Genomic DNA, 24,412 nt, shown 5'->3' with positions numbered 1-24,412 from the left:
ATAAATACATACACACGGTATAAAGAACCATGATATATAGTAAATAGTGCTTCTATCCCTGCACGCCTTTTCCAAATCTTTTTACCCTAGAATAATAATTATCCTGAGATGTTTTCTTTTCTTGCTTTTTTTTATGGCTTTATCATATTTCTGTGTCTAAACATTACTTATTTTATTCCTGAATTTCAAGCATCTCTAATTTTAATGTATATATTCCTTTATTCTTTTGAGACAGGGTCTCATTTTTGTAGCCCAGACTGGCCTCTAGCTCCCTACACAGCCAGAAGGCAAAGACGACCTTGAACTTCTGATTTTCTTGCCTCTCCTCCGAAACACAAGGATTACTCAGTTTGTATAGTAATGGGAATCAAATCAAGTTTCCTATGCAGGAGACCCAAGTTAGTCCCAGCACCCACACTGCAGTTCATCACAGTCTAACTAGTTCCAGAGATCCAACACTTCTAACCTCCAAGGGCTCCTGAATGTACATGGTGCATAAGTATAAACCCAGGTACACACTTAAAATAAATTAAATTAAAAAAATTATCTGGGAGGCAGCAAAAGAATTAATGACCAGGCATAGTGGCACAAGAGACAATGGCAGGTAGATGTCTAAGAACTCACAGCCAGCTTGTCTAGGTAGTGTATAGCCCTATACACTATAGAACTCGCTCTATAGACTGTACAACTTGCTCTGCCCTCAAACTTAAGAGATCCGCCTACCTCTGCCTCCCAAGTGCTGGAATTCAAAGCGTGTGCCACCACTGTCCGGCTTATTTTAGTCTTTTTTTATGGCCACACTTTTCATGAGCCATACCCTCCAGCCACTACCCCTCACATATACTCTACCACATCTGTGATTTCACACAAAACATTTCTATTTCCTGAACGATTAACCTTTTTGTGGTGTGTTGTAACCTTGTTTCTTGAAATTTTTCAATCCTTCCTTGTCTACTCCAAATGTAATCACTTCCACAAGGATCAGATGTCCCAAGTTCTCCTTTGCTATATAGTGAGTTTAAGGCCAATCTGGGCTACATGAGACTCTGTCTCAAAGTGAAGTGGGACTTGGGAGGGTGCTGGAGAGATGGCTCAGCACTTACTGCTCTTCCAGAGGACCTAGGTTCAGTTCCCAGGACCCACAAGGCCTCTGTAACTCCAGGTTGAGGGAATCAGACATCCTCTTCTGGCCTCCTTGGGTAACAGATGCACATACATACATATATGCAGAAAAACACTCATATACCTAAGATAATAATTTTTAAATTCAGTGTACTTTGTACTAGAGTAATTTTCAAAGTTTGTTTAGTGATTGACCAAAACACAATATTCCTCTCTTAGTGAGGGTCAACATGTAATTGGATTCAATTTTTGCAGAGTACTATTACAAATAACTAGGATTAGAAGAATAGCAGTGGACATCACTAGGCTGACAGATCAATGGGACCACACACATACCAGATTCCCAACTGGTATCATCCTTTCTTTTTTTAAAGATTTCTTTATTATGTAAACAATGTTCCTCCTGCATGTGCACCTCCATGCCAGAAGAGGTCACCAGATCTCATTACAGATGGTTGTGAGCCATCATGTGGTTGCTGGGAATTGAACTCTGGACCTCTAGAAGAGCAGCCAGTGCTCTTAACCTCTGAGCCATCTCTCCAGCCTGATATAATCCTTTCTAACAAACATTTACACAGTCTCAGGACCATACAATAAGGCTATTTCCAAATATATATGAGAAGTTGACAATAGCACTAATTCTCTAACAATCTAGTGATACAGATGACTTTCCCAGCTCCATTACTAAAAATCAGGTTAATAAAGATGTTTTGGGATTTATAGTTTTAAATGCCAATATTTTAAAAAACGGGACAAGTGTTATAAGAATTCCTGCTGGTATTTTTTCAGACTTGGAGGACATAGAGTTTGACAAAGAGTATTTCCCAAGTGGTCTGACAGGCAGCAAATGAATTAACAAAATTGAGAAAAGAAAATATGAAATGTATCAGGTAAAAGCCTGACTTCTATTGGCAGGAGAAAAACAAAAGCATCTGTACTGTATCAGCAAGAATCTATGGCAAACAAAATTCAATTATAATTAAAATTTATCATGTCTTGTCAAATTCATTAAAACTGAACTTTCCCAACAGGTATCCTTCTAGGGTGGGTATCTATTCATCTTGGTTCACATCAATGGTTCCAGTAGGATTCCTAATAGTATTCTCTCTGGCTTTTTTTTTTTTAATATTTTATTTATTTATTTATTACGTATACAATATTCTGTCTGTGTGTATGCCTGCAGGCCAGAAGAGGGCACCAGACCCCATTACAGATGGTTATGAGCCACCATGTGGTTGCTGGGAATTGAACTCAGGACCTTTGGAAGAGCAAGCAATGCTCTTAACCTCTGAGCCATCTCTCCAGCCCCTCTCTCTGGCTTTTTTAAACAAAGAATTGCTTTGCTGGACAGTGGTGGCGCCTTTAATCCCAGCACTTGGGAGGCAGAGGCAGGTGGATCTCTGTAAGTTTGAGACCAGTCTGGTCTACAGAGTGAGTTCCAGGATAGAAATGGCAACGCAGAGAAACCCTGTCTCAAAAACAAACAAAAACAACAACAAAAAAAAGTTTTAGATTTATTTTATGTTTGGGAACCTGGCACAGTGCGTCACCCCTTTGAGCATGATAAGCAGTACCCTGACTGTATGCAGGTACAAGGTCCCTTTAAGAGACAAGCCCCGCCCACTCCTGCTCCCTTCCTACTGTTCTGAGGAGGCAAGCAGGTCTCTACCCCTCTCTCCCTCCCTCCTTTCTCCTCTACTTCTCCCTGCCCTTTACCCTTCTTTGAATAAACTCCGCACTCAAGCTTTGTCTACATGGCTGGCATATTTGTCTTTCGCCTGCCATGGGACCAGTTAAAGGTCCCAAATCAGCCATATTCATAAAAGGTTCTAGACAGGGTTTCTCTGTGTAGCTTTGGAGTCTGTCTTGGAACTTGCACCGTAGACCAGGTTAGCCTTGAACTCACAGGATCTGCCTGCATCTGCCTCCAGAGTGCTGGGATTAAAGGCGTGTGCACCACCATTGCCTGACATGTATGAGTGTTTTACATGCATGTATGTATGTATACCATGTGCATATCTGTTGTCTGAGGAGGTCAGAAGAAAACGTTTTCTAGAAAGTTGTAAGCCACCACATGGTGCTGGGAAAGAAAAACAGGCCTTCTGCTAGAGCAACCAGTGCTCTTAGCGGCTGAGCAATCTTTCCAGCCCTTTCTCTCTTGCCTTTAAAAGTGAACCAAGGGGGCTGGAGAGACGGCTCAGAGGTTAAGAGCATTCATTGCCTGCTCTTCCAAAGGTCCTGAGTTCAATTCCCAGCAACCACAGGGTGGCTCCACAACTCTCTGTAGTGAGGTCTGGTGCCCTTCTTCTGGCCTGCAGGCATATACACAGACAGAATATTGTATACATAATAAATAAATAAATAAAAATTAAAAAAAAAACCAGTGAGCCAAGGGCTGGAGAGATGCTCAGCAGCTGAAAGTACTTGTTGCTCTCCCAGAGCACCTGGGTTTCAGTCCCAGCACCCACACAGTGGTTAACAATCCCCTGCAATTCCAGTTCCAGGGGATCCCAAGCATTCTTCTGACCTCTGAAGGCACCAGTATTATCTACTGGTGCACAAACATGCATGTAGGAAAGATACCCATAAACATAAAATAAAGGTAAATTAATTGTTTTAAATAAAATTTTAAAGTGAACAAGTCTTAGAACTAGAGAGTTGGCTCATTATGTAAAAACACTTGCAACACCCATCCCTCGGATCAAAATGGTGGAAGAAAAGAAGCAACTCCTACAAGTTTGTCCTCTGACCTCTATACACATATCATGCTGTGTGCACACACACACACACACACACACACACACACATGCACACACACAATGAATGAACTGAATGAATAGCGCCTCTGGCTATGCTCTCCTTTTACCTACAATGAGCTTTCTCCTCCACCATACCTAGGAGCAGTCATGTCCTTTCCTTTCCTTTTTAGTTATTTATTTTTTCATTCAACATGGATTCTGGAAACAAATGGTCTGGGTTCAAATCACAGTTGTGTGACATAAAGAAAGTTTTTATTGGCCGGGCGGTGGTGGCGCAAGCCTCTAATCCCAGCACTCGGGAGGCAGAGGCAGGCGGATCTCTGTGAGTTCGAGACCAGCCTGGTCTACAGAGCTAGTTCCAGGACAGGCTCCAAAACCACAGAGAAACCCTGTCTCGAAAAACCAAAAAAATAAAAAAAGAAAGAAAGTTTTTATTTGATCTTTATTTTATTTTATTTATTTATTTATTTTATTTATTTGTTTGTTTGTTTGTTTATTGTGTATACAGTGTTCTGCCTCCATGTGTGTCTGCAGGCCAGAGGAGAGCATCAGATCTCATTGTAGATGGTTGTGCACTGCCATGTGGTTGCTGGGAATTGAACTCAGAACTTCTGGAAGAGCAGCCAGTGCTCTTAACCTCTGAGCCATCTCTCCAGCCCTGATCTTTTTTTTAGTACATTGTGTTTACTCTGTTTTTTGAAACAGGGTCTCACATAGCCAGGGTTGGCTTCAGTCTTGCTGTGGACATGAAACCTTGCATGCCTGATCCTCCTGCCTCTCTCTGCCTCAGGAGTAATGGGATAATAGGTTTGGGTATAAAAAGATTGGGTTAACAGATTAACTTTTCATTTAATGTAATTCCAAATTTAGAGAAAAGTTCCAAACAGTAGAAAAAATCTCCCATTATCCTTTCCTAGGTTCACTAATTAGTACTAAGTCACACTTGTTTTCTACACACACACACAATTTTATTGCTTTCAACAGTTTGATAATAGGCTGAAATACTACTCTTTTCTCTAACTTGGTAGGCCTTGAACTTGCAGGAATCCTTCTGTCTCACAGTCTTCATGACAGAATAACAGGTATGTATAACTCAGCCAGGTTTTAACCTCTTTTTTTAAAACCACCTTTCCCATTTGTAAAATGGAAATTAATAACAGCACCATCTCATGAGATTCGTGGGAAAGATTAAAGAGTAAATGAGACTGCTTTTAGAGATGGAGAAGACTACACAGAAGAAAACCTGTCAGATAACGGGAGCAACTCTATACACTGTATTTTCCAAAGCCATCTTTAATTACTATATCTACACATTTTTGTTTGTTGTTTGTTGAGACATTCAGGCATAGGATTAAGGACTAGGATTATGCACTACCACACCCAGTTTTACTTAGTATTTACAAGATTTGGTGCGTGCTGGTCAAACACTCCACAAGCTGAGCTCCATTGTCTCTTAAACAGAGGGCTGTAAATACAATTTAGCCCTTTCTTGGTAACTCAACAGGACAGCTGCTTATAAAACCAAACACTGCTGGACATGGTGTTGCACACCTATTATGTGTGCCTATTAGGCACTTGAGGGGTAGAGGTCAATGCATTAATTCAGTAAATATATATTAGGAGTTCATGGCTAGGCTAACATGAAAGCTTTGCTTATTTCTGTAACTTTTTATGTTATGTGTAGGGGTGTTTGCCTGTATGTCTGTCTGGGCATCGTGTCTGTGCCTATTCAGAAGTCAAGACTAAGAATCCCTGGAACTGGAGCTTGAAATCTACAGTACTAGAGAGATATGAAGGTCCAAGGTTGGATGTATTTGGAATTGTGGAAAATAGCCTCCACGTAGATAAAAATAAGGTAATGTAGTAATGGGAAAATAGTCTAAACTATAATTATCAGAAGATGAGCTCTAAAGCTAGCTGCTGAACACAGGAAAGGATTCAAAGCCCCCAATCTCAACCCTGAATACAGCTACGAAAGGTCAGCAAAATGCTGGATGTTATTTCGGAAGCCTAGGAAACACAGGACACATTATTCTTCCTGTACAAACCACAGTGTGACTGTACCTAGAATAGAACGTGCAGTGGTGGTTGCCACACAGAAAAGGTAAAATGAAAACAGTCTAGGAAGATAACTGAGAAGAACAAAGGATAGAATGCTTCTGTAGAAAGAAGACTTTTTCCTAAAAAGTATAGACACATCTACAAGCAACTTTAATATGAAGTAAAGTCATAAATGGAAGATATTTCTACATCAAATCTTTTTTTTTTAGGGGTTTTCACTATGTACTGCTGGATGTCCTAGAACTCACTACATAGACCAAGTGGCCTTGAATCCAGAGATCCTCAAGACCCTGCCGTGGCCTCCCAAGTGCTGAGATTAAAGGTATGTGCCACCGCTGCCTACCTCGATATCAAATCGCAAAAGTTACAAAACAGAAGTCAAGAAACAATGTTTTTTCATTTTTATCATTGCTGGTTAAGCCCAGACCCAACAGGTTTTTGAGGTAAAGTCTTATTATGTAGCCCAGCCCAGCCTAGAATCCACAATCCTCTAGCTTTAGAATTAATCCTGGAATTAGCAGGATACAAGTATGTACCACCATGCTCGATTATGCAGAATTTCCAAACTCTATTCTTTTCTTCTCTCTCTCCCTTTCTCTTTCTGTGTGTCTGAAGCAGGATGCCATCCACAGTTTAAACTATCCTTGAGCCCACTATGTAGCCAAGGATAGCCTGGAATTCCTGATTCTGTTGAAGATACCACACTCAATGTCTGGTTTTTGATCCTTATCTATGGTACTCTGAAGTACTGCTGTGAGAACACAAAAATTCTAAGATAACATCTTAGTATTTAATAGCTATTGCTTTTACTAAACAACAACAACAAAAAAAACAGAACACCAGTTCGGCCAGGCAGTGGTGACACATGCCTTTAATTGCAGCACTTGGGAGGCAGAGGCAGGTGGACCTTTGAGAATTCAAGGGCGAGCCTGGTCTACAGAGTCAGTTCAGGGCAGCTGAGAAACCCCTTCTGAAAAAAACCAAAAGAAAGGAAAAAAAAAACCTAACAGTTTACTTCCCAATTCAGAATGTAAAATAGTCCATTTCTCTGCTGAAATAGGGAATGTAGAACGTGCTGTGGGATAATGCTCTTGTACACTGTAAAGATTTGTATTGGTTTAATAAAATGCTGATTGGCCAGTAGCCAGGCTGAAAATATAGGCAGGGCAACCAGACTAAAAGAATTCTGGGAAGAGGAAATGATGGGGAATCTTTGCCAACCAATTATCCTTAAGAGGTGGGACCAAGTTAGGGTGTGGCTTTCTGGGACCCAGAGAAAAGTGGCGCAGTCCAGGTGCCCTCTCTCTGTGGTTCCCTTGCAGCACAGCTGAGCTGGAACTTCTCATTCCTGTTTCATGAGTTTTCCCCTTATAATAAATAAAAATATAATTGTTTTATATTTTAGCTATTCACACTAATAATAATAGTGGGTAATAGAGTAAATACTTGTGAACTATTATTTATGGATAATTTATATTGGTATAGCTTTTTGTATATTAATACAAGTTCAAATTATATTCGTTATTTCTGTTTACAATATTTGTACACCTATGCACAGTTATTCTGTCAGACTGTATACATGTATGCTTCTACCTCTATTTAGGATATTATGTATATTGATACAACTTTTAGGATATATTTTCATATTGCATTATATATTATTCTTACCTCTAATCAAGATACTTCTACATTGTTTACATTTTGAGGTCAGTGTCCTCATTTGCTGCACATTTGTTTACCGATTATTTAATATTCTGACATGAAGTCTTAGTCTTTAAGTTATATGTGTATTAAATATTATAGGTCAATAGTTGTTCACGTTTGTTATACATATACTCAGATTAATTAGGTTCTTTAAAAACAGAGATTATATTCTGCCTGGAAAGGTAATCTTTTTTTTTTATTAAAGATTATTATGTATATAGTATTCTGTCTGCATGTATGCCTGTAGGCTATACATGAGGGTACCAGGTCTCATTGTGGATAGTTGTGAGCTACCATATGGTTTCTGGGAATTGAACTCAGGACCTCTGGAAGAACAGCTAGTGCTCTTAACCTCTGAGCCATCTCTCCAGCCCCTGGATAGGTAATCTTCAACCACTTCAAGGATCTGTAGAACATGGCATTTAAATAACTTAGGGTTTTGTTGACATGAGACATGATTGTTCCTGACACCACCAATCTATTCCCGATAGGATGCTGAGTACTGAAGACACCCCACTTAGAGTTCGTTTTCTTCTTGGCACAACTGGCCTTTGGGCAAGGAACTGCCCATGCCTCAATCACTGACAAAGTACATAGTATCTGGACTGGATAAACAGGACACAAGGAAAAGGACTGCCAAACCTTGCCAAGACAGGGTAAGACAGTTCTAAAAAATTTCCTGCCTCGATTATTATTGAAAATATGTTCTAGCCAGGCAGTGGTGGCGCATGCCTTTAATCCCAGCACTCGGGAGGCAGAGGCAGGCGGATCTCTGTGAGTTCGAGACCAGCCTGATCTACAAGAGCTAGTTCCAGGACAGGCTCCAAAACCACAGAGAAACCCTATCTCAAAAAAAAAAAAAAAGAAAGAAAGAAAGAAAATATGTTCTATTCCTCAAATAATATATTATGGTTATGTTTCTCCTCCTCTATATTTCCTATTCTGTTCAAGTCTACTCCCCTCTTAGTTAGAAAAGGCTTCTAAGAGATAGTAAAATGGGGGCTGGAGAGATGGCTCAGAGGTTAAGAGCATTGTCTGCTCTTCCAAAGGTCCTGAGTTCAATTCCCAGCAACCACATGGTCGCTCACAACCATCTATAATGGGGTCTGGTGCCATCTTCTGGTCTGCAGGCATACACACAGACAGAATATTGTATGCATAATAAATAAATAAATATTTTTAAAAAAAGAGAGATAATAAAATGTAACAAAATAAAATATAAAACAAAAAATTTCCTGCCTCTAAAAATGGTCTGTCAGTTACGCTAGATCTTAGCCAAAGTTGGTTGCTTCAATATTGCAAATGAGACTTCAGGTAGCCAGTTGTCTCTGTTTTATACTGCTCACTTTAGAAACTGCTTGACTGCACTTCTCTAGTATTATCTCCCTTCTCAGGCCTGGGGTTAAAGATTGATTAGATAGTCGAAGCCAGGCAGTGAAGGTGCACACCTTTAATCCCAGCACTGGGGGGGGAGGGGCAAGCAAGCGGATCTCTGTGAGTTCAAGGCCAGCCTGGTCTACAAAAGCTAGTTCCAGGAAAGGCCCCAAATCTACAGAGAAACCCTGTCTTGAAAAAACAAAAGGAAAAAGAAAGGAAAAAAGATGAGATAGTCATAGTTACCATCCTCTTATGGTTTAGCCAAGCCTATTTCTGATGCAAGACTTAGACTCTTTGGAATAAAATGTCTATTAAAACATTTGTCATGTGTTCCTTGCTTAATATTGGTTGTAATTTTATACTTGATATCTGTTCCTATTGTATATAATTTTGTATTAGGTTTAGATTGCTCTTATTTAGACAAAAGGGGAAGGTGATGGGGAATCTTTGCCAACCAATTAAATTATCCTTAAGAGGTGGGACCAAGTTAGGATGCGGCTTTCTGGGACCCAGAGAAAAAAACAGCACGACCCAGGTGCCCTCTCTCTGTAGGGTTCCCTCATAGCACAGCTGAGCGTGGACTTCTCATTCTTGTTTCGTGAGTTTTCCCCTTATAATAAATTAAAATATAATTATTTTATTTTTTAGCTAGCCTGGTTATTTCCCAAATGAAGCTAGCTTCTACAAGGAAAAGCAGAGAGTAGTCACCTGCCAGATGCAGAGGAAGCAAGATGAGAATACCGCACTGAAAAAAGGTATCAAGCCACATCGCTAAATATAGACAAGAAATATGGGTTAATTTAAGTTGTAAGAGCTAGTTAATAATAAGCTTGAGCTAATAGACGAAACAATTTATAATTAATATAAGCCTCTGTGTGTTTCTTTGAAACTGAACAGTTATGGGCTGGGCAGAACAGAAAGTTCTGTCTATAAGAATGTAAGAAAAGGGGCTGGAGAGATGGCTCAGCAGTTAAGAGCATTGCCTGCTCTTCCAAAGGTCCTGAGTTCAATTCCCAGCAACCACAAGGTGGCTCACAACCATCTGTAATGAGGTCTGGTGCCCTCTTCTGGCCTTAAGGCATACACACAGAAAGAATATTGTATACATAAAATATAATTCAAAGGTGACATAAATTCATAGGTAACATTTCCAAAAGAAATTCCGATGGGCAGTGGCAGTGCATAACTTTAATCTCAGCATGCTTTTAATCCCAGTACTCGTGAGGCAGAGCCAGGTGGATCTTTGTGAGTTTGAGGCCAGGTCTGGTCAACAAAGTTAGTTTCAGGACAGCCAGGGCTACATACAGAAACCCTGTCTCAAAAGACAAAAAATAAAACAACAAAAAAACAAAACAAAGAAACTCCTAGAGAAATTATGAACTTTAGGCAACAAAGCCTTAATTTTTGAAATTGGCATTTTCATGCCTTCCCTAAAGTGAGTGAGCATTAAGTGGAAGTCTTCCTTTTTCTTTTTTACCGAAATGGTGCCAAAGGAAAGTAAGGAAACTTATGCCACCCCCACCCTCACCCCAAAGCAGACAAAAATAGTAAATGCAAGGAAGATATACTCCAAGGCATTGAATGCCACATCCACATTAAAGATCTGGACATCACCCACTTCCGGCAGCCCAAGGCAATGCGGCTCCAAATATCCTCTGAAGACCAAACTCAGGAGAAAAAAATTTGACCACGACGCCATCAAGTCCACTCTGACCACATAGTCTTTTACCGAGCAGACAGAAGAGAGTAACACTTGGATGTCAAGGTCAACAAGCAGGCTGTAAAGAAACTGAATATTGCTCAAGTAGTCAATCAGGCCTGGTGGAAAGGTACAATCAGTGAATTCCTGACTACAGCACTTTGGATGTTACCAACAAAACTAGGATCATCTAAATTGAGTCTAGCTGGCTAATCCTAACTATACTTTCTACAACATTAAAAAAAAAAAAAGTGAGGGGCTGGAGAGATAGCTCAAGCAGTTAAGAACACTGGCTGCTCTTCCAAAGGACCTGGGTTCAATTCCCAGCAACCACATGTCAGTTCACATGTCTGTAACTCCAGTTCCAGGGTACATGCAGACAGAACATTACACATATAACAAATAAATCTTTTTTTAAAAAGAAACGAAATGAACAAACAAAGCATTTAATCATGAGATTCTCTTCTTTTTTTTTTTTTAAAGAAAAAAAAGCAAAACAAAACAAAAAAACTAAAGAACCAGGAGCCAGGTGGTGGTGCACACCTTTAATCTCAGCACTTGGTAGGCAGAGGCAAGCAGATCTCAGTGAGTTCGAGGCCAGCCTGATCTACAAAGTGCATTCCAGAACAGCCAGGACTATTACAGAGGGAAACCCTGTCTCAGGGGGAGAAAAAGAGCTGGCATGGTGGAACATACCTTTAACCCCAGCACTCAGGAAGCAGAGCCAGGCAAAAAGCCCTTGAGTTCAATGCCAGCTTGGTCTACATAGTAAGACTCTGTCTTTAGGGAAAAAAAAATCCAAATAATAATGATGATAATAGATAAATATGGTAGAAAATGCTAATAACCTTAGCTGCTCAGGATGTGCATAGGAAAATGAGAGTTAAGGCCACAGAGCCAACAAGTTCCAGGACAGCACCGAGCCACACAGTGAGTTCTAAGCCAGCCTGGTTACATGAGGCCCAAAGGTCAGGAAAGAAAAAAATAAAAAGGGAGGAGGGGCATTTCAGTCTGCAGTTTGCTATTCATGAATAGAGTGGTTTTTGAAAAATGTATTTTGTGCCTGGAAAGATGGCATAGTGGTTAAGAGCACTCACTGCTCTTCCAGAAGACCCAGGTTCAATTTCTAGCACCCATATGGCAGCTCACAACTGTCCAGGTCCAGAGGATCCAACACCCTCACACAGATATACATTCAGGCAAAACACCAATGTACATGAAATAAATAAAAATTTTTAAAAAGTTTATCTCTGAACCATATACTTTATTCATAAAATATAAAAGGTAGCTACTAACGTCATTTATCTCAAATGCTGGGGACTGACCATAACAAAATTTATCAAAGTAGGAGCTCAGTGAACTTAAGCTAGAAAGGGGTAAAGTGGATCTTTTAATCAAAATTCAATTTTGATTTTAGGAATCTATAGTTCTCAATGTGAATGGAAGGGAATATCAACAAATATGACCCAAGATCTTCTACACAGACACTTTCTTAGGATTTGTTTTGAGGCCGGGTGGTGGTGGCACACACCTTTAATCCCAGCACTTGGGAGGCAGGCGGATCTCTGTGAGTTCGAGGTCAGTCTGGTCTACAAAGTGAGTTTCAGGACAGGTTTCAAAGTTACACAGAGAAACCCTGTCTGGAAAAAAAAAATTTTTAAAAAAAGAAAGAAAAAGAAAAAGATTTGCTTTGAAGCCAGGCCTGATGGTACAGGCCTTAACCCCAACTCTGTGGAAATCTGAGGCAGGAGAACTGCAAGTTCAAGGCCAAACTGGGCTCCAAAGTAGATACAAGGCCAGCCTAGGATACTCAAGTGACTCCTTGCAAAATGAAAAAGCAAAAAGAGGGCTGGGATTCAGTAGAGTAGTGAAGCTCTTACCTAACATAAATGAGGTTCTAGGTCAATCCCAGTACTACAAAGAGAGAAGAAAAAAATCTATTTGAGAAGGGTCGCTGATACTTGCTAGAACAATGGCATCATGGGGAGAGGGGATAATTCTAAGTACTGGAGAGCAAAAGAATTGCTCTTGTTATTCGATTGTGTCAACTACCGAGCTTAAATTAGTTTAAGCTATACGAGATATATGTGTGTAATAAACAGGTGTGCATACACCCAAATTGAAACTAAAATCAACCATAACTCTCTCTGAGAAAAGACATCTATATCCTAAAATAAGAAACTTAATTTTATTCAACTGGAATTAATCTTACAACTAGGAGAATACACTTCAGATTTTCCTATATTTCACCAGAGAAGAAAAATCAGGGCTCAAAAATAAATATCATAAGCAAAGCTAATAGCCTCGTCCATCAATCTCCAACTGTTTATTTTTAGGTATCTAGAAATCATTACGAAAAGCAGATTTGTTCTAAGATACGTCTGTATCTGAACAGCATTCCCTCTGTACAATCCTTGTTTCTATTCTTCTCTTTTCTAATTCAATTCTGTTTGGTTTCTAAGTTAAGAAGTGTGTTTCATTTGCATAAATGGTAACTATTCTGAGATACTATTCATGACTATACATTTGAATTCTCTAGAGTACCATTCATAACTTCAAATGAAACAGGAAAAAAAACATTCATTCAACTTTACCTTAATGGTGACTAAGACATGAGTGATGCTAATTTACACTGCCGTAGAGCAAGGAGTGCGATCTACAGCCCCAGGACAGCTATGGAAGCATTCCAACACAAGATCACAGACATAATTAAAACATCAGAGAGAGTGCTAGAGAGAGAGTGCGAGAGAGAGAGAGAGAGAGAGAGAGAGAGAGAGAGAGATTGAGATCTGTTACTCAGTGTTTCGGGTTTTTTCCTTAAGATGTTTGATTTTTAGCCAGGCGGTGGTGGCGCAGCCTTTAATTCCTCCGGAGGCAGAGGCAGACAGATCTCTGTGAGTTTGAGGTCAGCCTGGTCTACAGAGCTAGTTCCAGGACAGGCTTTAAAAAGCTACAAAAAAACAAAAACAAAAAAAACCCTATCTTGAAAAACAAAAACAAACAAAAAAAGGGTTTTAATTTTTATTATTCACATGTATGTATGTATGTGTCTGTAATTGTGTGTAAATACTCAAAGATACTTAAGGCAGGTAACAGATTCTTTGGAGCTAGAGTTACAGGCAGTATGAACTCCGGATATGGGTGATGGGAATTAAACTGTGTTCTCCATCCTCTCGAAGAGCAATGAGCACTTTTTTGTTTTTTTATTTTCCGAGACTGGGTTTTTCTGTATAGCCTTGGCTGACCTGGGAGGCAGAGACAGGTGGATATCTGTAAGTTTGAGGCCCAGTCTGGTCTACAGGACAGCCAGAGCTAATTATATTCTTTGTGTGTGTGGAGGTCAAAGGACAACTTGCAGGAGTTAATTCTCTCCCACCAAGTGGGTCCCTGTGATAGTCAGTTTTCATTGTCAGTTTAACACAATGTACAATCACCTCAGAAGAAAATCTCAATGAAAGACGATCTGGATTAGGATGGCCTGTAGGCACGACTGTGAGGAACTGTTCTGTGGTGTGGGAGGTCCTTGTATGTGTTGCTTTTATTGGTTAATGAATAAAGAACTGCTTTGAGCCTATGGCAGGAAAGAACAGAACTAGGCAGGGGGAAAGTTAGGCTGTATGCTGGGAGAAAGGAGGCGGAGATAGAGGCCGGAACTTTAGCTAGTAAACCATAGCCACGTGGCCACACATAGATTAATAGAAATGGGTTAAATTAAAATGTAAAAGTTAGCCAATAAGAAGCTAGAGCTAATGGGTCAAGCGGTGATTTAATTAATACAGTTTCTGTGTGATTATTTCGGGGCCAAGCGGCCGGGAACCAACAAGTGGCCTCTCTCTTTCTACAGTTCTGATTACATTAATTAATATGGAAAGCTCAGCCCATTGTGGGCAGCAACATTCCCTTGGCTTTGGGTCCTGGACTGTATAAGAAAGTAGAGACTATGAGCTAAGCAACAGAAGCATGAATGCATTCATTCTCTCTCTACTCTTGACTATGTATGTGACTAGCTGCTTCAAATTCCTGCCCCAGTGAATTATGACCTGGGATTGTGAGAGGAATTTAAACCTTTTCTCACCTAAGTCACTTTCTGGCAGGTTATTTCATTGGAGCAACAGAAAGGAAACATTTTCATTCAGAGGCTGAACTCGGGTCTTCAGACATGGTAGCAAGAGCCTTTCCCTAGGAAGGCCCTAAACCTGTGACTTTAAAGTTATAAAGTACTTAAGTAGAGACAGCAAAGATACATTTTAGCCATAAAGCTCAAACTTCAGTTAAGAGAAACCTAACAGGTTCCAGCAAGTTCTATAAAGGAACAAGGCGGGTTGATCTGTAGGCCTAAAGCTTTTCTGTGAGTCTTCCATTCAGAAAAGTAATCATCTACTAGCTCTTTACTCCATCTAATCTTAATCAGTGATAAGAAATTGAATTTACGTAGATCTGCATAAATAATTCAGCTATCTGTACTGCTCCAATATATTTTAACTTGATAAAATAAAATCTGAACAGAATAAAGATAACATGGCTATTTTAAAGTTGTCATTTCCTGATTCCCCACAATTTATTTTCTCCTCAAAGACAGGAGACCTATAACCAGAAAGAACAGAAGCCAAGCATCCATCTCAAAACATCTGCACTCACTTCCGTCCATGGGTTACCCCTGCTAAATCAGTGGTTTTCGACTGGGGTAATCCAGCTCCTCAATGTCCACGTAACGATGTCTAGAGGTATTTCTGGGTGTCACATTTCTGGGAGGATATCACACTGCTATTGGCACCTAATGGATAGCAAGCAAACAGGAGGCTGTTTAAATTTCTAATCTGACTATGGAATGGAATTAAGAGAAACCCACACAAATGAACCTAGAGAAGTCAGACATGGCAGTACAGGATGTCAAGAGGCTGAGGTAAAAAAAAAATAATAATAATCAAGAATTCAAGACTGGCCTGGGCTACAGAGTGAGACTATTTCAAAAACAAAACCACAAGAACAGTATAAAACAGAGGCATTGTTACCATTTATTAAGCCTATATGGTACATTGTACATTGACCATACAAAAAATCAACCAAAAGAGGCAGGGGATGCCAAGTGTGGTGGTGCATGCCTTTAAATCCCAACACTTGGGAGGCAGAGGCAGGTGAATCTGTGAGTTCGAGGTCAGCCTAGGTGAAGAGTGAGTTCCAGAACAGCTAGAGAATTAGAGCTATATAGTAAGACCCTGTCTCACAGTAAGAAAAAAAAAAAGGCTGGGAATAAGGCTCCATGGCATGACACTTGCCTAGCACATATGGTTTAATCTCCATTTTAAAAAAATTTTTAAAAAGAACAGCATTAAGGTCTGTCTTTAAGAAACACAGAGTGTGGGGGCTAGAAAGATGGCTCAGTGGTTAAGAGCACTGACTGCTCTTCCAAGGGACCTGGGTTCAATTCCCAGCACCCTCAGAGCAGCTCACAACTGTCTGTAACTTCAGGATCCAACACCCTCACACAGACATACATACAGGCAAAACACCAATAAAATATAAATTTAAAAAAAGAAAAAGAACAGTAAACCAGGCATGGTGATGCATGCCTTTAAACCTAGTGCTTGGTAGGCAGAATCAGTTGAATCTCCAAGTTCTACAACAGCCAAAGGCTACAGAGAAACTCATATGGGGAGGGGGGGAAAGGAGGAGGAAGAGGAAGAAGAGGAAGAAGAGGAAGAAGAAGAAGAAGAAGAAGAAGAAGAAGAAGAAGAAGAAGAAGAAGAAGAAGAAGAAGAAGAAGAAGAAGAAGAAGCAGCAGCAGCAGCAGCAGCAGCAGCAGCAGCAGCAGCAGCAGAAGCAGCACACAGTCAGGGAAAGCATTTTCTAACTTGTCTGACTTTGTGGGAATTTTTAAGAATTTGTTGATATTATAATTATATCATTTCCCCTTTCATTTCTTCCCTCCAAACTCTCTGAGGTACCCACCCCTATTGTGTTCCCTTTTTTCTCTATTGCCTTTATATGTGTGATATGTATGTCTGTGTTGTGCTCCTAAGTATAAAAATACAAGCAGCTCAGTCTGCATGTTACTTGTCTCTGCGTGTTTTCAGAGCTGACCACTTGGCACTGGATAACCAACTGGTGTGCTCCTCCCTGGGGAAGACATTTCCCCTGCTCTCAGTGTTCCTTAGTTTCTGTTATCTGACTTAGTTTTGACTCTCTGACTAGTACTTTAACAAAAAGGGAGGGAGGGACAGGTGATGTTCCACCTTTTATCTCAGCACTCGGGAGGCAGAGGCAGGAGAAATTTCTGAGTTTGAGGCCAGCCTGGTCTATAGAACAAGTTCCAGGACAACCAGGACTATTATAAAGAGAAACAAAAAAACGAGGAGTAGTCAATGAGTCTTTCCCAAAGCAAAAATGGCATCTTAGATCTGCTCCACAGGATAAGCAAAAAGCAAGTCGGGCTTAAGCCCAGCACTCAGAAGGCAGAGGCAGGCGGATCTCTGTTAGTTCGAGGCCAGCCTGGTTTACAAGAGCTAGTTCCGGGACAGCAGTTGTTTCTCATGTCATACTGGAGACCCATTCGAACTACAGCTTCCTTTCATTTTTTTAAATTTTATTTTTATTATTTAACTATGTGTATGTGTGTCTATCTGCACATGAGAACAGGTGCCCACAGAGACCAGAGGTGTCAGATTCCCCTAGAGCTGATGTGAGCCACCTCACATGGGTATTAGGAATTGAACTTGGGTCCTCTGAAGAAAAGTACATGTTCTTAACCTCTGAGTCATCTCTGCAGCCCCTCAAACTACAACTTTCCGTGGCTTCTTCTGCCATCACTAGTGCCCAGAAGTCTGCCTCCTTTACCCAAATCCCCAAAAATTATGCATTTCTATCTATTCCCAAATTATCAATTGTCAGCCCACTCAATTTTAGTAAGACTAGTACTCAAGGAATAAACATAACTTTCAGTTGGCCAAAGCACGGTGGCGCACACCTTTAATCCCAGCACTGGCGAGGTAAAGGCAGATGGATCTCTGTGAGTTCAAGGCCAGTCTGGTCTACGGAGTGAGTTCCAGGACAGGCTCTAAAGCTCACAGTGAAGCCCTGTTCCTCTACTCTCCACACCTTCTGTGGTGCACACGCGCGCACGCACACACACACGCACACACACACACACACACGTGAGATATATAAACAAATCTGTGTACTGACATCCGAGCCCCTGTGCCACTTAATAAGCACAGTTTTCATGAAGAATCCTGATACGATCAATTTGAAGCTCTGGTCTTTAGGAATTACAAACGCCAAAGATTTTAAATATAAGACACAGTTACCCAACTTAAATTTTTTTGTTGTTTGTTTTTTTCAAACCAGGGTCTCATTATGTCACTCTGGCTGTCCTGGAACTTCTCTGTAGACCAGGCTGGCCTCGAATTCACAGAGATCCACCTGCCTCTGCCTCCAGAGTGCTGGGATTAGCAGTGTTTGCCACTACTCCTGACTCAGAATCCCAAGCATATGTTAGACTGTAGCACGCTAGGTTGCTACTTTGCAGTTATTTTCAATAGTGGTCTAGGCAGGAATCACTTCTATTTCCTGGTCCAATCCCACTACTCCACTTGCAACTTCCAGCCCACCATTCCACACCCTCTCAGAAAAAGAGCTATTATCAGACACTGTGGAGCCATTCAAATAGAATGACCTGAAGTCTTTAAACACAGTGGTCCCATAGTCTTCTGAAGGACAAAATTCTTAAAATCTATGTTGCCATGGGTGTCCTTAGAAAGAGAAGAAATCCTTCACTGTCAAGCAATGAACTTCATTCTATAGTAGAAGTAGCTCAGAAAAGCTATAGCCTGCCTGAAAGTGTAGTTTAATTGGGAGAGTGCTTGCCTAGCATGCACTGAAGTCCTCGGTTCAATCCTCGGCACTACAAAACCTGGGTATAGGGCACAAGCCTCTAGACCCAGCACTTGGGAGGTACAGAGATCAAGAGTTCAAGGTCGGGCAGGAGAGATGGCTCAGTGGTTAAGAGCATTGCCTGCCCTTCCAAAGGTCCTGAGTTCAATTCCCAGCAACCACATGGTGGCTCACAACCATCTGTAATGAGGTCTGGCGCCCTCTTCTGGCCTATAGGCATACAGATAGAACATTGTATACTAAATAAATAATTAAAAAAAAAAGAGTTCAAGGTCATCCTCAGCTAGTTTCAGGCAAACCTATGGAAAAGAGACCTTGTCTCAAAGCACTGGAAAAAAGAAAAAAGGAAAATTTGACCCAAATTCCTCCTACTAGTGATCATCCCATATTACACTAAGCACTACCCTGAGGAAAAAAATCAGTTCTAAAATCCTGCAAGCAAATCTTTCTCTCCTGTGTACAGAAAAAGATAGTGTTTCTCTCAATAGCTATAGAAAACAAAGAGAGCAGAGAACCTATAAACTATTATTTATAAAAGGAGGGCAAAATGGGCTGGTGATGTAACTCAACTGTAAAGTGCACCTGCTTAACAGACACAAAGGAGTTCCATTATCAGCACCATAAATAAAGAAGAGGTGGAGGGGTCATTTTAGCATCTAAAAACAAGTACAGAGAGAGTACTAAGAGATATATTCTGGTACCCAGGAGAAAATGCATATCAGCTACATTTTAACTGACGTAAAAGTTTTATAAAACAGAAAAGTTTCCCATAGAGCACGATTTCCGGACTCTGAAATCCACTCTGCTAAACAATGTTGACCGTATGAGTGCTTTGCTTACATGTATGCATATGCACTGTGTGCATGCCTGCTGCCTGAGGTCAGAAGAGGGAATCAGATTCCCTGGAACTGGAGTTATACACACTCACACACAGATTTACACACACACTGGTAACTTTAAAAAAAAAAAAAGGCTAAGGGGCCGGCCGACGAGATTACTCAGCAGTTAAAGGCACTTGTTGCTCATACAGAGGACCCAAGTTACTAACACCCACATGGTGATTCATAGCCATTAAAAAAATAAAAATTAAAAAAAAAAACAACCTTAAATGTCAAAAAACAAGCGGGACATGGTAGTGCCCAATGTCTGTAATCCTAACATTGGAGAACCAGATGCAGGAAGATACTGAGTTCAAGTCTGAGTTACATAAGAAGACTCAGACTCGAAGGAGGGGGAGGGGAGTGGGGGAGGGGGATGGAAATGGGAGGTGGGGAGGAGGAAATTTTTAATAATAAAAAAAAAGAAGACTCAGACTCGTCTGACAGAAAGTAAGTAACAACATTAAAGAGACAATAATAACAGATATAAATAAATGTCCAAACACATCATATTTTTTCATGTGATGATGGCTCTGCATCCTCTAATAGCAAAGACAGATTATGTTAAAACGCAGAGTTAAATCATAGTTAAAACTTGGCCAAAGACTGGAAAGTACTGTGGGAACAATGAATCAACAGTGATAACTCACTAAAATGTTCTTTAAACAGTCTTCTGAGAGGACTTAAGACTTAGCTATTTCATTCTCCATTCTAGAAACTACAAGATCATTCTCCAAGTCCAGGCAATTCAATTGCCTTTTCCTGGGCAAGCAGTGCCTCCCACACCACTGGGACAGCCCTCAAAGCTCCCTGACAGGAAGCAGCATTTAGAAGTTCTTTCCTTCCTTCCTCCTTTAGCTGCTGCTTTTCTGGTTTTAGAATTTCAAACAAAGAAAATAGATATTGGCTCCACAGCGAAGAAACGCCCTCTTTCTCAGCGACTTCCTCTTGTGATTTTCCTCCCTATCACTGACAGATGAGGACAATACCCACAGCTGGACGACGATTTTGATTAACCCAAGGCTCTCGATGTTTGTAAAGCTCAAGGGCTATGGTACCCAACTCCCTCCAAAGTCCACTGACTTCACTCACCTGATAGATAAGGAACTACAAAGAGAGACACGTTGTTGGAACCTCACTCTCAGGAACCCAAAGAAATTCAGAGGAACAGATGGGTGACCTCTCCCTCCCAATAGAAGGCCGCCTTCTTCCAGAGAGACGGGACTGGGATGGTACCACCCTGAACCAGAAGTCAAGTCTACACACCCAAAGCTGGTGAACTTTCTTCTGCATGGACTCAACCTGTTTTCTCTGCTGTTCTGACATGAAGTGACACTCGGGAATGGCCCTTTCTAAGTCCCAGAGTGAAAGGGGGGGGGGGGGCTTAAAATGAACCTAGCCTGTCCCCACACCAGAAGTGAAATCAAATCTCCGGGTTACACCCCTCCCTCCATTTCCGACAGAGCAAAGTTCCCTTCGAAGCGAGCAGTGACTTATCCCTGCCCCCTCTGCCCCGGTGCTTCCCAGAGGAAAACACCCTCACGATGGTAAGCTCCACATATTACTGTGTCGACCCAAGCAAGTTACTCAACTTCTGAGACTTGCCTTCGTCACCCGTAAACTGGCAAGGACAGCTGGAAAAACTAAACAAGAATGTATTCCTAAAGTCTGGCACACAGTAGGACAACCATCAATGTTTCTCTTGGCTTTCCTCCTCCTCTTCAGTGCTGGGCTTAAATGCCAACAGTAGCCCCGAAGACTCCAAGGATTTATTTCCTTGTCATCTCTCAATCTCTGAACGACGGGATAAAACTTCCTCATCTCCAAGGATCAAAGGGATCTGGCCCTACCCCGTCACGATCTGGTGGCTCCCACGCTCTGGGACAAGTGGTCCCCGTAAGCCAACCCTCCTCTCTCTACAGCTCATTCTGTGCACACGTGCGCGCACACACTTACACACACAGTGCCCAACCCACTCCCCAGCTTCACAGGGCAGGGGCCTCCAAGAGTTAGCTCCATCACTTCATGGCCCAAATATGGAAACTGAGGCTCAGGCTGGAGAAGAACTTGTCCAAGAGCTCGGGAAACTGCTGAGACCCAATCCGCACACTTCTGCCAAGTCTTTTGACAAATGGTAAACTGAGGCCCAAAGATGGACGTGACTTGCCCAAGAGCACACGGGGTGCCGGTGGCCGGGCCACAGGTCGTAACACTTTCGCCGGGCCCTCCCAAGTGTCCGAAAGGCACTCTGGGTCACCACCACCCCCGAAGTGTCGCCACAGCGCTGACAGCACGCGAACCGTGGCAGCGGCAGCCAGAGCGGGCACCGGCTGCCCCCCGGGACCCTACAGGGGCCGCCGGGCCGGCGCTGGCGCCTCACAGCCGGGCGCGCCCAGGGGGGACCTGTTGCTCACCTGACCTCACGCAGTCGCCCTCAGAAACAAGGGCTGGCCGGCCGGTCCGTGTCCCCAAGGAGTACGCTCCAGCCCACCGCTTCGCGGGCTGCCACACAGTCGGAACCCCACTTCCGCGCGCTACGCCCCTAAGCCGCACTCCACCGGCCCGAGTCCGCCATTACGTGATACCCCGCCCCGGGACGCAGCCACACCCCGCCAACCGTTCTGATTGGCTCCCTGTCCCACCCGCCCGGGGCTTCCAGCCATGCCATTGGTTTGAATCCAATGCCAATTAAATAAGTACGCAAAAGACGTATTCAAAGATAGTGTCCCGGGAACTCCACCCGAGCGACTTCCGCAATCGGAGTAAACAGAGGCTAGGGCAAACCAAGTGAAGTGGAGGTGGAAATAAAGGGAAATTGACGCCCATGTTCGAAGAGGAAAACATCAGCTGAGAAAGTGCAAGACCTCGTCACACATGTGCTGAGAGAAGAATTCTTTTTATTAGAGTCCAGAAACCCAGGATTTTTGGTGGATGGAACAGGCCGAGCCTATGAACTTTCTATGAACACCCCTCGAGTAGCAAATAGTTACGTCCCTTCACGCCTTGTCCCAGGCGGGACTGAAAACCGGGTGGGGACTGTGAGTCATAGGCTGTAGCTCACCCCAAAGGCTAGGTGTCCTGGTGAAGCTTGGGTGCAGGTACTGGAAGCTAGTTCTGAGCGGCCACTGACACCTGTCACTTCGCTCTGCAACTTCAGACAACTCCTGCCTGCCTAGTTTCCAATTTGTTCTTCAAAATAGGGGCAGTAGACCCAGCAGATCTGCTTCCAGCCCATTTAGGTGGGAGCTGTGGGGACGCACGCCCAGTGGCTTAGTGACTACAAAATGCTGCATCTGGGTGACAATGTGACGGATCCAGTTTAGCTCATTTGGTGTTCTAGAGCAAGTCTGTGTAACAGGTATAGGCCTCTTACGGAAGAATGAATCTTAGGCTGGTAGTCGCTCTGTTACTGGCGTGTCTGCTGTGCTCTTGACAGTGTGCTGAACTTAAACTTTTTAAAAAAGAGAGTCGTGATCGTGACCCGGCGGCTGTGGTGGCACACGCCTTTAATCCCAGAAGCAGAGGCAGGCAGATCTGTGTGAGTTCCAGGCCAGCCTGGTCTAGAGAGTGAGTTACAGGACAGGCTCCAAAGCTACACAAAGAAACCCTATCTCGCACGGCGGTGGTGGCGCAGTCTTTAATCCCAGCACTCGGGAGGCAGAGGCAGGCGGATCTCTGAGTTCGAGGCCAGCCTGCTCTACCAAGACAGACTCTAATACTATAGTGAAACCCTGTCTCAAAAAAACGAAGGAAGGAAGGAAGGAAGGAAGGAAGGAAGGAAGGAAGGAAGGAAGGAAGGAAAGACAGGGAGTTGTGGGGGGACGACAACACAGCTGTCAGAAAAGCACAAGGACCTGCATTCTAGAACTCAGATCCAAAACAAAAAAATATAACAGATACAGGTCTGTAAACCAGCTCTGGGGAAGCGGTGACAAGCAGATCTCTAGAGCTCACAGTCCCAGGCATCCTTGTCCAAGCTAGGCCAATAAGAGAACCAGGTCGCAAAAAAAAAAAAAAAAAAAAAAGCAAGTTGCCAGAACAGCCCCTGAGGTGATTCTCCCGGGGGCCTGCATGTATACACCCTGACACACAACATGCACAACACCCTGAACTCATGAAATAACTCTTGCCCATAGCCACCAGGTAATTAGAGATGACCCCAGGACTGAACCTATATCACTTAGCATCTATCCCTGTTTCCCTACTCTTAGACAGCTTGTCACCTGACGGCTTTCCTCCCCCACCCCTTAGCAGGCCAGGATAGCCCTAAGGGTGTCAGGTCAATGCTCTTTCCACTCTGACCACCGTAAACTTGGGCCCCCTTCTATCCAGCAGCTAGAACAATATACTCATGGGAAAGTGACCCCAGGGAGGTGACCAATATTTTCCTAGCATTCTAGGGGTCAAGAGAGAAGAGATGACAAGTGGGTGAACAACTTAAACAGAAGCCAAATGAGATTACAATTGGGGGCCGTCCGCGTTTGTTTCAAGAGAAGGTCTCTCTATATGTAGCCATTGGCTAGCCTGGAACACTGTGTGAGCCAAGCTGGCCTGAATTTACAGAGATATCTCCCCCCTCATACCTCCCCAGTGCTGGAATCGAAGACATTTGCCACCACACCTGGTGTTTCCAGGTCAGGTCTGTCTGCTCTTGCGAGCAGAGGTCTGGCTGTCAAGGACTGCTTTGGGTGTATTTCAAAGTCTTTTTCCCTTCCCGAAGCTTAAGACTTCAGAAAGACCAACGCTGCCAAGTAAGCAGTGCCAACGGGGCCCCAGTGATCACTGGTGGCTCCCAGGCTTGGATTGGGTCACTCAGTCTGACATGTGACTGTTCAAATCCCGCTATGACCGGAAAGTGAAGGAAGGCTTTGGGCTGAGACTGACCGAAGACTGACGCGTACTCTGCCACATTCATGTCCATG

At 42.5% G+C, this 24,412-nt stretch overlaps 1 protein-coding gene across 3 annotated transcripts in view; it reads right to left on the bottom strand.

The window, feature by feature from the left end:
- The window catches only part of Wasf2 (WASP family member 2), a 74,600-nt gene extending 52,512 nt beyond the window's left edge, over nt 1-22,088 (bottom strand). Inside the window, exon 1 of one of the 3 annotated variants that reach the window (XM_075944642.1) lies at nt 21,905-22,088. The gene's annotated coding sequence lies outside the window, so the exon portion shown is untranslated. Of the gene's footprint in view, nt 1-15,360; nt 15,635-21,904 lie in introns of those variants that run through there. The other 2 variants (XM_075944643.1, XM_075944645.1) reach the window with 2 other exon arrangements.
- Between the last annotated feature and the right edge of the window lie 2,324 nt (nt 22,089-24,412).

This window comes from Microtus pennsylvanicus, chromosome 13 (genome assembly GCF_037038515.1).
Source record: "Microtus pennsylvanicus isolate mMicPen1 chromosome 13, mMicPen1.hap1, whole genome shotgun sequence".
Lineage (NCBI taxonomy): Eukaryota > Metazoa > Chordata > Mammalia > Rodentia > Cricetidae > Microtus > Microtus pennsylvanicus.
The sequence above is the reverse complement of the archived record's forward strand: the minus strand, read 5'-3'. Positions and strand labels throughout refer to the sequence as shown.